Raw genomic sequence first — 13209 nt, forward strand, 5'->3', positions numbered from 1 at the left:
GGAGTGGATTCGGCCGCGCCCCCGCCCCCGCCCCCGCCCCGGAAGAAAACCTTTGTTTAGAAGCTTCGGTAAATAGACGTGTTTGCTTTGGCTGTGCTCGCCTTAGACACCCGGAGCGGAGAGGACTTGTTTGCAAATGAAAGGGCCTCTGGGGGGGTGCAGAGCTCAAGGGGGGGGGCAGGGGGGCAGGGAGGGGAGGGGCCCGCCCTCAGGAGGGCAGGAGGGCGGCCACCTCTGTGCCCACAGGAAGAGAGAGGGACCTGCCGGCCCAGCACCCCCCGTGGGTGGGGCATCTGGGTCCCCGACAACGGACCGGAGCGCCTGCCCCCCACACACACCGCCCCTCTCTCCCGGACAGAACCGCCCACCACACCGCACCCCGGTCCGGGGGACATTTTCCTCCTCCTTCCCTCGCAGCCAAAGCGGAGCCCCGGTGGGTAAAGACCAGGAAACCTCCCACCGAGGGCGAGGGGCCCCGGCCTCAGCGCCCTCCGCCTGGTGACATTTGTGGCTTCTTCGTGGAAGCCAAGCCCCCTGCGCGCGGCTCCCGGGCCCCGGGTGGTGGGAGGGAGGGGCCTGGGGGAGGAGGGAGGGGCCTGGGGGGGGAGGGCCATTCACAGTCGCCCAAGGGCTTGGGGACTCTATTGTGACACAAATGGCTTCCCTGACCGGGTCTGGAGCCCTGGGCCCGGGGCCGCTCACAGCCCTCCCGGCCGCCCCCACTGAGGCTGGGTCTGCAGTGCCTGGGTGACTAGATGATAGGATATTTCAGGCTCCTCTATTTCATTAAAATAAACTGTGTTCTTCCGATGGCCGCTGGCCCCTTGTGCACTGAGAGAGAGGAAAGGCTGAGTGTGGTCTCCGCCAGGGGGTCACAGCTCATCCCTGGGACCTGGCAGGGTCCTGGCCGATGGGCAGGGTCTGGGGGATGGGGAGGGGGTGCAGTGTCTTTTATTTTATCTTTAATATGTATCTTTTATATCGATTTCCGAGAGGAAGGGAGAGGGAGAGAGAGAGAGAAGCATCCATGATGAGAGAGAATCATGGGTCGGCTGCCTCCTGCACGCCCCCCCCCCCCCCACCGGGCATGTGCCCTGACTGGGACTGGAACCTCCTGATTCACAGGTGGACGCTCACCCACTGAGCCACGCCGGCCGGGCTGGGCTGTCTAATTCCTCACAACCCCCCTCCCCCACCCCCACCCCGGGAGAGACTCGATTAAATAAAATCTCAGGCTGCAAAGCACTAAGAAGGCCTCCTGGCACGGACCGAAGGCTCCATGAATACTCACTCTTATATGTTTACTGCCCCCCCCCCCGCCCCCCAGAAGGTCCAACCCGCCCGCTAATGAGGAATGGTCTCCAAAGAGAATGAGGTTTTTTTAAAATATATTTTTATTGATGTCAGAGAGGAAGGGAGAGGGAGAGAGAGAAAAACATCCATGATGAGAGAGAATCATGGATCGGCGGCCTCCTGCACACCCTCCTACTGGGGATGGAGCTCGCAACCTGGGCCTGTGCCCTTGACCGGAATCGAACCCGGGACCCTTCAGTCCCCAGGCCGACGCTCCATCCACTGAGCCACACCGGCCGGGGCGAGAATGAGTCTTTTTTCTTTTTCATGGAGAAACGTGTTGTCCAGTCCCGGTCCGGGCTGCGCAGCGTCCCCGCGGGTCTGTCCAGGCGCTAAGGCCGGCTCGGCGCCTCCGTGGAGGTGGGCGGCGTCCCCGTCTGCCGCTTTGACCTGGAGAGCATCCTAACCGCCTCCCTCCCGGGGAATCAGGCCTGGCACACGGACACCGCGTAGACACATGGATAGGGGCGCGGTGGATGGAGAGCTCGGGGACACGCGCGGGCCACGTCCTGGGGAGTGAGCTCTCACATTCTATGAAGAGGGTGAAGGCCAAGCAGGAGGGGAGGAGACGCGTCTGAAATCGGCGCAGAGTCCGTGTCAGCGGCCCGGACGCGCGGGGCGTCACTGGGGCTCACACAGCCCCCCGCCCAGGAGGACGCCCCTTCAGCTCCTGCGCAGTGTCCGCAGCTCGGGCGGACTTTTCAGGTCACCGAGGGTCGTGTTATTTTTTTTTTTTAATATATTTTATTGATTTTTTTTACAGAGAGGAAGGGAGAGGGACAGAGAGTCAGAAACATCGATGAGAGAGAATCATCGATCAGCCGCCTCCTGCACACCCCCCACCGGGGAGGTGCCCGCAACCAAGGTACATGCCCCTGACCGGAATCGAACCTGGGACCCTTCAGTCCGCAGGCCGAGGCTCTATCCACTGAGCCACACCGGTGAGGGCCGAGGGTTGTGTTATTACAAGACATCTTCTTTTGGGGGGCAGCAGGGGTTGCCCCCCGCTCACATCCAGAGGGCTCTGGGTTAAAAGAAGGGGTTCCTGCCCGGCCAGCGTGGCTCCGTGGATGAGCATCCACCCAGGAACCAGGAGGTCCTTCCCGGTCAGGGCACAGGCCCGGGTTGCGGGCTGCATCCCCAGTAGAGGGCGAGCAGGAGGCCGCCGGTCCATAATTCTCTCTCATCGCTGACGTTTCTCTCTCTCCCTCTCCCTTCCTCTCTGAAATCAATAAACACATATTTTAAAAAAGAAAGAAAATCAATAAATAAAGGGCTCCCAAGACCACCCTCAAAACACACCCACCTCCGTCCATCCCGCCCGAAGCCACTTGAGGGCGGTGGCCTCAGGTTCTGGGACCAGGGGCCGAAGGCTCTCAGGTGGTCCCTCGAACATCTGTTCTGAGGAGCACTTTGGGGCATGTTAGGGAATCTTGGCCCTGAAAATAAAAAAAATAAAAATAAACACACACACACACACACACACACACACACACACACACACCGCCACCTTAAAACCTATCCCGACAACATCTTCCGTGTTTGAGGCAGAACTACAAAGCGATCGGCCCTGACAGGCGATAAATCAGCGTCTGCCTTAAAAGGTGGGCAACGTGATTATGAGGTGCAGGTGCCGACTTTGATCCCAAGTGACAAGGCCCTGGGGCTGGTGCCACTGTCCCCCCTTCCCCCAGCAGGGCCACACCTGGGGCCTCCCGGGGGTGGGGGGGTGGAGGGGGGCCCCCCCTCCGCTCGCTCCCTCAGGAAACACTTTCGTTTTGCCGGCTTTGAACACCGAGGTTCATTAATAACCTGCTTTTCTTTCTACAGCTCATGGGAAGCAGCGCTACTGAAGTGGCAACATTGTATCCATATCATCCACTGAAGTGGCAACATTGTATCCATGTCGTCCTGCTGAAGTGGTAACATTGTATCCATGTCGTCCTGCTGAAGTGGTAACATTGTATCCATATCGCCTACTGAAGTGGTAACATTGTATCCATGTCTGCTACTGAAGTGGTAACATTGTATCCATGTCGCCTAGTGAAGTGGTAACATTGTATCCATGTCGTCCTGCTGAAGTGGTAACATTGTATCCATATCATCCACTGAAGTGGTAACATTGTATCCATGTCGTCCTGCTGAAGTGGTAACATTGTATCCATATCATCCACTGAAGTGGTAACATTGTATCCATGTCACCGGGGCGGCCGCAGTCTGAGCTAAACTCAGCAGAAACTTTGTTGCTACTTTTTTTTTTTTTCTTTAAGAGCCTGTCTCTGAGTATTGGCAAAATCAGTGCCAACCTGCCCGTCCACAATGGCCCGAGAAAAGGAAGCATGAGAGGCGTAGGAAGAACGTGTGAGTCTCATTTGCCCGAATGATGACACGGGTCTACACCAACCAACGAAACCAATGAGAATGACAGAAAAACGGTCGGTTATAAAATTCGTCATTTTGCTATGGGGATTGTGGTTGCTACCTTTTCTTTTCTTTTTTTTTTTTTTTTTTTTAATCAAGACAGTGCGAGCCCTGGCTGGTGTGGCTCGGTGGATAGAGTGTCGGCCTGCGGACCCAAAGGTCCCGGGTTCGATTCCGGTCAAGGGCACATACCTCAGTTGCAGGCTCCTCCCCCGGCCCAGGTTCCGGTCAGGGCGCGTGCTGGAGGCAACCCATCGATGTGTCTCTCTCATGTCGATGTTTCTCTCTGTCTCTCCCTCTCTTTCCCACTCTCCCTAAAATCAATGGAAAAATAACCTCCGGTGAGAATTAAAAAAATAATAATAATAAAATAAATACAGTGCAATACTGCAGCAATGCATAGAGCCACATCTCTTGGGTAAACAGAAAGCACTAGAGAAAAAAGAAACGAGAGAGGGGAAGCATCCAATAAAACCTTCAGAGCCCGCCCTAACCGGTGTGGCTCAGTGGATAGAGCGTCGGCCTGCGGACTGAAGGGTCCCGGGTTCGATTCCGGTCAAGGGCATGTACCTTGGTTGCGGGCACATCCCCAGGAGGGGGTGTGCAAGAGGCAGCTGACCGATGTTTCTCTCTCATTGATGTTTCTAACTCTCTCTTCCTCTCTGTGAAAAATCAATAAAATATATATTTTTAAAAAAACAAACCTTCAGAGCCGGCCGGCGTGGCTGCGGTTGAGGCTCCACCCATGAACCAGGAGGTCACGGTTCCATCCCCCGTCAGGGCAGGAGGGGAGCGCCCCCGTGATACTCACAAAGGGACAAAGCGGGCACCTCCTCCTCCCGTCTCCCCCCACGGTGCCCATCCGCCCTCCCCCGTCCTGCCTGGCCATCGGTGCTGCCCCAGGTGCCATCGCCTCCCCCCGGGGGCACCGCCTCTCCCCGGAGGACCCTCCCCCGGAACGGGGTGGCCCAGGAGGCGGGCTGTGAGATGCGCCCACGGGTCTGGAGCCACCGGAGGCCTCAGCCTGGTCGCCAGGTCGCCAGGCCGCGGGGACGCCTTGTGAGCCGGGTGTGTTTGCTCCTGGGGAGACCTGGCTCCCTGCGTTAAGGGGGAGGGACCAGGATGCCAAGGCCTCATCGAGGAGGGCCCCGCGCCCCTCCCGTCAGATGGCGTGTCCGGGCGGCCCTGGCCGAGTTCAAGGGGAAGGAGCCAGAAACATACGGGTTGGATTTCCCCGAGGAGACACGTAGGTTAGACATTGGGGGGGGGGGGGGGGGGGGGAGTCGTGTCAAAACACGTCCTGGCGTGCGGCCAGCACCGAGATGTTGGAGATGGATCCTGAGCCGGCGGCCGTGCCCGTCCCCTCGCGGCGCCTCCTTCCCGGTGGGTCCGTGTGTTTATGCTTAAATCCCCCAGAAGCCCTGCAGGCTGGGAGGTGAGGCAGGGGGGTGTCTTTCTAATTTAAGTTACCAAGTTTTCTTTTTAAAAAAATATATATTTTATTGATGTCAGAGAGGAAGGGAGAGGGAGAGAGAGAAACGTCCGTGATGAGAGAGAATCATGGAGTGGCTGCCTCCTGCACGCCCCCTGCTGGGGATCAAGCCCACAACCCGGGCCTGTGCCCTGACCGGGAATCGAACCCGGGACCCTTCAGTCTGCAGGCTGACACTGTATCCACCGAGCAAAACCAGCCAGGGAAAGATTAAAAAAAAAAAAAAAAAACTTTTTAAAATCTCCTTGTTATTAAGAAATGGGCCGAAACTGGTTTTGCTCAGTGGATAGAGCGTCGGCCTGCGGACTCAAGGGTCCCGGGTTCGATTCCGGTCAAGGGCATGTACCTTGGTTGCGGGCACATACCCAGTGGGGGGGTGTGCAGGAGGCAGCTGATCGATGTTTCTCTCTCATCGATGTTTCTAACTCTCTATCCCTCTCCCTTCCTCTCTGTAAAAAATCAATAAAATATATTTTTTAAAAAAGAAATGTGTACCATATATATATAATGGGTACCCTGGCCCGGCCAGTGTGGCTCAGTGGTTGAGCATCAACCCATGAACCAGGAGGTCACAGTTCCATTCCCGGTCAGGGCACAGGCCCGGGTTGCAGGCTGGATCCCCAGTGGGGGGCGTGCAGGAGGCAGCCGATCCATGATTCTCTCTCATCCCTGTTTCTCTCTCTCTCCCTCTAAAAATCAATACAAACACATTAAAAATAAATAAACAAAAAGGGTGGTGAGCTCCGCGCACACTGAGGACGGGGCCGGGACGCCCCGGGGCCCGGGCCACGGGCATGTGGTTCCCAACCTGGGCAGGGAACAGGCCGCGGGAATGAGCCTGAACCGCCAGCTCCACCCACTCAGGAGCCCCCACCCCCGCTGGCGGGCCGGAAAGACGGGCCCCCAGGCCCGCAAAGCCGCCCAGACCTGTCCCGGTGAGCCGGCCGGCCCGCGGGATGCTCGCGGGGACCCAGGAGGACCAGGTGCGGTGAGCTTATCCACGTGGCCGGTGACCTCGGAGCCTCAGCCCCCGGGGCCTCCTCTGTGCTCAGGGCTGTGAGCACCGGGGGAGGGCGGGCCCTGGCGGGCGGCTCAGTGTGTGGGAGCGCGGCGCCGTCCACCGAAAGGTCGCGGCCGGGATTCCCGGGCAGTTCTCAGGAGAGCGAGGGAGCCCCACCGACGCCCGCTCAGGGGGTGAGCGTCGACCTACGACCCAGGGGGTCACGGTTCCATTCCCGGTCAGGGCACAGGCCCGGGTTATGGGCTCGATCCCCAGTGGGAGGCGTGCGGGAGGCAGCCGATCAATGATCCTCTCTCATCATGGATGTTTCTCTCTCCCGCTCCCTTCCGCTCTGGAATCCATATGAACATATATTTTTAAAAATAAAAGAAGAAGAGCCCAGGCTGGTGTGGCTCAGTGGATAGAGCGTCGGCCTGTGGACTGAAGGGTCCCAGGTTCGGTTCCGGCCAGGGGCACAGGCCTGGGTTGCGGGCTCGATCCCCAGTAGGGAGGCGTGCAGGAGGCAGCCGATCCGATGATTCTCTCTCATCATGGATGTTTCTGTCTCTCCCGCTCCCTTCCGCTCTGGAATCCGTATGAACATATATTTTAAAAAATAAAAGAAGACAGGCCGGCGAGGGCGGCCGCGTGCTGCTGTGTTTATCGTGGCTTCGATGCCATTCCCTGGGGCCTGTCCGCCCGGCCCCAGTTTGGTGTCCGGGGTCCGTGGGGGTGGGAGGGGCTGCGGGGAGGGTCAGTGGATAATTGTGCCCCCCCCACCCCCTCAGCTCAGCCATCAGCCTGCGGGGCTACAGGGACGTACCAACGGTGGGAAGCCTCGTCCCACTGACCCCCCCACGGCCCCCCTCCCCGCCCCGAGTCAGGGCGAGGGCCTGCTGGAGGCCGACCCGTCTGAGATTCCAGAGAAAACTGCAGCGGGTGACACGGGCCCCAGGCCGCCCCCCCTCACCCCCGCCCGTCCCCGCTGCTGACTCAGCCGTCTGGGGGCAGACAGACAGAAGCCAGCGCCCGGCTCCGGCCGAAAGGAGACACCGACTTCAAAGGCCGACAGCTGTGTCCCGGGCTCCGCCGCCCCCCCCCCCCAGCCCCGTCCTCGGGCCAGATGCCTGGCGTGCCGGCCACCAGCACCGCCGGGCCACCGGGCGCCGAGGGGGGGCGGGGACCGCGGCCTTGAGTCACGTGCCGTGTTTTTGAAAAGTCCTGCTCTCGCGTGACCATCACAGGCCTGCTGCCTCCTGCACGGCCCCCCCCCCACCCCCACCCCGGGGATCGAGCCCAGGACCCAGCCTGTGCCCCGACCCGGAATCCTCCCGGGAGCTTTGGTTCCCAGGTCGCCGCTCAGCCACTGCGCCACGCTGGCCGGGCAGTATATGTGTATCCCTGACCGGTGTGGCTCAGTGGATAGAGCGTCGGCCTGCGGACTAAAGGGTCTCAGGTTCGATTCCGGTCAAGGGCATGAGCCTTGGTTGCGGGCACATCCCCAGTGGGGGGTGTGCAGGAGGCAGCTGATCGATGTTTCTCTCTCATCGATGTTTCTAACTCTCTATCCCTCTCCCTTCCTCTCTGTAAAAATCAATAAAATGTATTATATATATATATATATATTTATATATATATTTTTATTTTTTTTTTTTTTTTTCCTAAAGAGAAAGGGAAAGAGAGAGAAACATCAATGTGAGAGAAACACGTCGATGGGTTGCCTCCTGCAGGAGGCCCGACCAGGGCCTGGGCTGGGGAGGAGCCTGCAACTGAGGTCCGTGCCCTTGACCGGAATCGAACCCGGGACCCTTCCATCCGCAGGCCGACGCTCTAACCATTGAGCCACCGGCCAGGGCTGCATTGTTCCTTTTTAATCCCCCCCCCCCCCCCCCCCCGTGTCTGTGCTGTGACACAGCGTCCAGTCGCTCCGGCCCTGGCGACCCGCCCGCTGAGCGGCACAGAGCGAGGTTTGGGGGACCTGCCTCTTCTCCCCCCCAGGTCCGCGGGGCTGGGCCTGGGCCCCCAGATCCCCATCTCCCCCGCCGCCGCCGGCCCCCCACCGTCCCCATCAAGTCCCATAAAAATATCAAACGCGGAAGGAAAATCTCTCTCTGGTTTTTCAAAAGCAGAACTTGCAGGAACGGTCTTTGATCCCCAAATGTAATTAGCATTAGAATTGGAGATGGAGGGGATATTTGTCTAAAAGCATTAATTTAATTCCTGGCCCAGTTTTTCCCTCCCCCCTCGCTTATCGGCGCTCTCACTCTCCCAGGGCCGGCGGCAGCACCCCGAACCCGAGAATCGAGACAAGTGGGTCCTCGGGCAGCGGGAACCCCAATAAAAATTCCCTGGGAAAGACGGTCACCTCAAGCCGGAGGCAGGGACCCCGGCCGTGGGTTTGTTTTTACATCATAAACCCAAACCCGCTCTCCCCCCGCCCCCGCCCCCCGCACCTGCTGGCTTCCGGCGCCGTCTAACGGACGGGGCGCCTCTCCACACCCCTCGCTGACCACGGAGGCGCCACCTCAGGGTCCCCCGGCCCCCCGAGGCCGTGCGCCCATCCGTTTGCTTTGCTGGAATTTTCCGGAGCGGCCGCGTCGGCCCGGGGAGTTCACGGGGAATTATTTCACCGTCGTCGTGGCGGCTCCCACGGGGTCTGGGGGATGAAAGACGCTGCCCGCCGTTTTAAGGGGAAACACAGGTGAACTGAAAGTTAAGTCCTCCCGGCCGCCTGCTGTACCCGGCAGCTCGGCTGCTACAACAAAACCACCCCGATGGGGGCCGGGGCGGGGCCTCCGACCACGGAAACCCACGGTCTCGTGGGCCTGGGGCTGGAGGCCAAGGTCACGGTGTCGGCGTGTGGTTTCGGCTGCGGCCTCTCTCCTGGGCGTGTCGTCGGCCGTCCCTCTGTGCATGTGTGTCCTCCCGTCTGTCCCTCTGTGCATGCGTGTCCTCCCGTCTGTCCCTCTGTGCATGCGTGTCCTCCCGTCTGTCCCTCTGTGCATGCGTGTCCTCCCGTCTGTCCCTCTGTGCATGCGTGTCCTCCCGTCTGTCCCTCTGTGCATGCGTGTCCTCCCGTCTGTCCCTCTGTGCATGCGTGTCCTCCCGTCTGTCCCGTGTCTGTGCATGCATGTCCTCCCGTCTGTCCCTCTGTGCATGCGTGTCCTCCCGTCTGTCCCTCTGTGCATGCGTGTCCTCCTGCCTGTCCCTCTGTGCATGCGTGTCCTCCTGCCTGTCCCTCTGTGCATGCGTGTCCTCCTGTCTGTCCCTCTGTGCATGCGTGTCCTCCTGTCTGTCCCTCTGTGCATGCGTGTCCTCCCGTCTGTCCCTCTGTGCATGCGTGTCATCGGCCGTCCCTCTGTGCATGCGTGTCCTCCTGTCTGTCCCTCTGTGCATGCGTGTCCTCCTGCCTGTCCCTCTGTGCATGCGTGTCCTCCCGCCTGTCCCTCTGTGCATGTGTGTCCTCCTGTCTGTCCCTCTGTGCATGCGTGTCCTCCCGTCTGTCCCTCTGTGCATGCGTGTCCTCCCGTCTGTCCCTCTGTGCATGCGTGTCCTCCTGCCTGTCCCTCTGTGCATGCGTGTCCTCCTGCCTGTCCCTCTGTGCATGCGTGTCCTCCCGCCTGTCCCTCTGTGCATGTGTGTCCTCCTGTCTGTCCCTCTGTGCATGCGTGTCCTCCCGTCTGTCCCTCTGTGCATGCGTGTCCTCCCGTCTGTCCCTCTGTGCATGCGTGTCCTCCTGCCTGTCCCTCTGTGCATGCGTGTCCTCCTGCCTGTCCCTCTGTGCATGCGTGTCCTCCTGTCTGTCCCTCTGTGCATGCGTGTCCTCCCGTCTGTCCCTCTGTGTCCCTCTGTGCATGCGTGTCCTCCCGTCTGTCCTCCCGTCTGTCCCTCTGTGCATGCGTGTCCTCCTGTCTGTCCCTCTGTGCGTGCGTGTCCTCCCGTCTGTCCCTCTGTGCATGCGTGTCCTCCCGTCTGTCCCTCTGTGCATGCGTGTCGTCGGCTGTCCCTCTGTGCATGCGTGTCCTCCTGTCTGTCCCTCTGTGCATGCGTGTCCTCCCGTCTGTCCCTCTCTGCACGGGGACCCCCAACTGGCCTCCTTTGAACTGAACCGCCTCCTGAAAAACCCTGTTCCAAATAGGGCTGCATTCTGGGGGGCTGGGGGTGGGGACTCCAGCAGGTGAATTTGGGGGGGACCCCCCAGGCCACCGCCCTGCTCGGCCAGACACCCAGCGAGACCCAACTTCTCACCTCACTGCGGGGACAACCTCTGCCCCCCTCTCACCCACCCCGGGGGGCAGGCGGAGTCGTGGTGGCCACTGGAAAAGCCGGATCCCCCCACACACTGAACTGAGCCGCCCCCTGGCCCCCCGCCCGCTGCCGCCTCAGGTGGGGCGACGTAAACGAACCCGTGTCCCCACCCTGTGTCCCCGGAGGTAAGGGGCCCGGACCCCGTCAGAGCCACACCGAGCGGGAGGAATGACTCCTGTGGGCGGGGGTGCCGGGGGGAACCCCTCGTCCTTCCCGGGAGGAAACATTGACAGAACCCAGGAGCCGGGAGGTCAGGGTTCATTCCCGGTCGGGGCACAGGCCCGGGGTGCGGGCTCCCTCCCCCGTGGGGCGTGCAGGAGGCAGCCGATCCATGACTCCCTCTCATCACTGATGTCTCTCTCTCCCTCTCCCTTCCTCTCTGATGTCAATAAAGATATAAAAAATAATAATAATAAGCAGAGGACGGAAGTGGGTTTCGGCCTGATGACCTCTGTCCCCTGTGAAGGGCACAGCGGAAGCGATGGCCGCGTGGCTGGAGCCGTTCAGGTCCCCCTGTAGGAGGAGCTGCCTGCGTCCTTGCTGGGGCGGGGGGGGGGGGGCGGAGGGGGGGGGAGCGGGGGCGTGGAGGGGGGCAGGTGGAGGGGGCGGGGGGCAGGTGGGGGGGCAGGTGGAGGGGGCGGGGGGAGGGGGGGAGAGGTGGGGGGGCAGGTGGAGGGGGGGCAGGTGGAGGGGGCGGGGGCTGGGAGGGGGCAGAAGGGGGGGGGGGCGGGGGGCGGGGGGCGGTAGTGCTTCCCGGATGGAACCAACAATCCCACTGCTGACCACAGGCCGAGGCAGGACCCGGAGGAGGAAGCGGAGGAAGAGGCGCTGGTTGGTGGAGCCGCTGGTCAGAGGCTTTAACTCGGGAGCTTTTAGAGGGAGGTTCCCCTTAGGGCCCCTCAGGGGCGACGGGGAGAGGCCGGGGCACCTCCCACAGGTCCTGGGACCAGCTGAGCGGCCTTCCTCTCTCTCTCTCTCTCTCTCTCTCTCTCGTCTCTCTCTGTCTCTCTCTTTCTCTTTAAAAAGGCTCATGGCCCGAGTTTATTATTCATCATTTTGCTTCCTCCGCTAACTTTGCCCATAAAATGTTTCCAAGGGTCTAAAGTGAGTAAAGTGAGAGAGACAATTGTATTCTCTATGTCCCCCCCCCTTTGGAGTTCAAGGACCTCAGCTTCCTTCAGTTCCGTCAAACCACTAACCAGCTCATCAACCAACTAACCAGCTCATCAACCAACAAACCAGCTCATCAAACAGCTAACCAGCTCATCAAACAATTAACTACCAGCTCATCTACCAGCTCCCCACCTCCTCCGACAACCAGCGGCTGTAACTGCGCACACCTGTGCGACTCCAGGGTCTGGAGAGAGACTCCCCCGGGCGCTGGGCGGGCTGGGAGGCTGGGCCCCTCTTTCTCGGCCTCCTCAGCAGCTCTGACACCTCGGCCTGTGGGTGAGTCGAACCCGCCCCCCCTTTCTGCTCCAAAGAGATTTTTCAGAAACTCAGGTGCCTGTCGTCTGTGTGAGGATGGCTGACACCAAGAGTTAGCCCATCGGACGCAGCCTTCCTGTGCGACGGGACCCCTTGGACGCAGCTCCCTTCCATGACCTGTGCAGTGACGGCTCAGGACCCGCACGCGCTCAGACGCCCGTGTTGTGTCGGCTGCTGTCGTTGTTTTATTTGACAATCTAGGCCCGTGGTCGGCAAACTCATTGGTCCGCAGAGCCAGATATCAACAGGACAACGATGGACATTTCTTTTGAGAGCCACATTTTTTAAACGTAAACTTCTTCTAACGCCACGTCTTCAACACAGACTCGCCCAGGCCGTGGTGTTTTGTGGAAGAGCCACACTCCAGGGGCCAAAGAGCCGCATGTGGCTCGCGAGCCGCGGTTTGCCGACCACGGATCTAGGGGGACGGAGGGCAGTGCCCCTGCCGACATAGTCAGGTTCTGCGTGTTTTATTTTTAAACATGTTTTTATTGACGTCAGAGAGGAAGGGAGAGGGAGAGAGAAACATCCGTGATGAGAGAGGATCATGGATCGGCTGCCTCCTGCACGCCCCCCACTGGGGATGGAGCCCACAACCCGGGCCTGTGCCCTGACCGGGAATCGAACCCTGACCTCCTGGTTCATAGGTCGACGCTCAACCCCTGAGCCACGCCGCCGGGCATGGGCATCGCATGTTTTAGGAATTCTTGGGGCACCCCAGCTGGAACCCCGCTCTGCACTCTCGGCCCAGGAAGCGGGTGGATGGACTTGCCGTTAAGTAGCATGAGGACCACGGGGATTGGGGGGGGGGGCAGGGGGATGGTGGGGGCTCACGTCTGGGGAAGGGGTGGGCGAGGGCGGGAACCCCAGAGCCCCCAGAACGACTGTGTGTCTGTGCTTTTCTGCCTCCGACCAGCACGGTGCCCTGGGCCTGTGGGTGCGGCCACCGCTGACCGGCCGGGGGCAGGCCGCCCGCCCGAGATGGGCCAGGACCCTCCACGCTGACTCCTCGAGGGGAAAACACCCCCCCAGCCCCGGGGGAGGGGGGAGGCGGGTTCCAGTACAGCCCAGTCTCCTGCGCCCGCCCCACCCACCCGCCCATCACCAGGGCCCCTCCCCCGCGGACACCCGGGGCCGGGGGCCTGGG

Source organism: Eptesicus fuscus, chromosome 23, assembly GCF_027574615.1.
Source record: "Eptesicus fuscus isolate TK198812 chromosome 23, DD_ASM_mEF_20220401, whole genome shotgun sequence".
NCBI classification, from domain to species: Eukaryota; Metazoa; Chordata; class Mammalia; order Chiroptera; family Vespertilionidae; genus Eptesicus; species Eptesicus fuscus.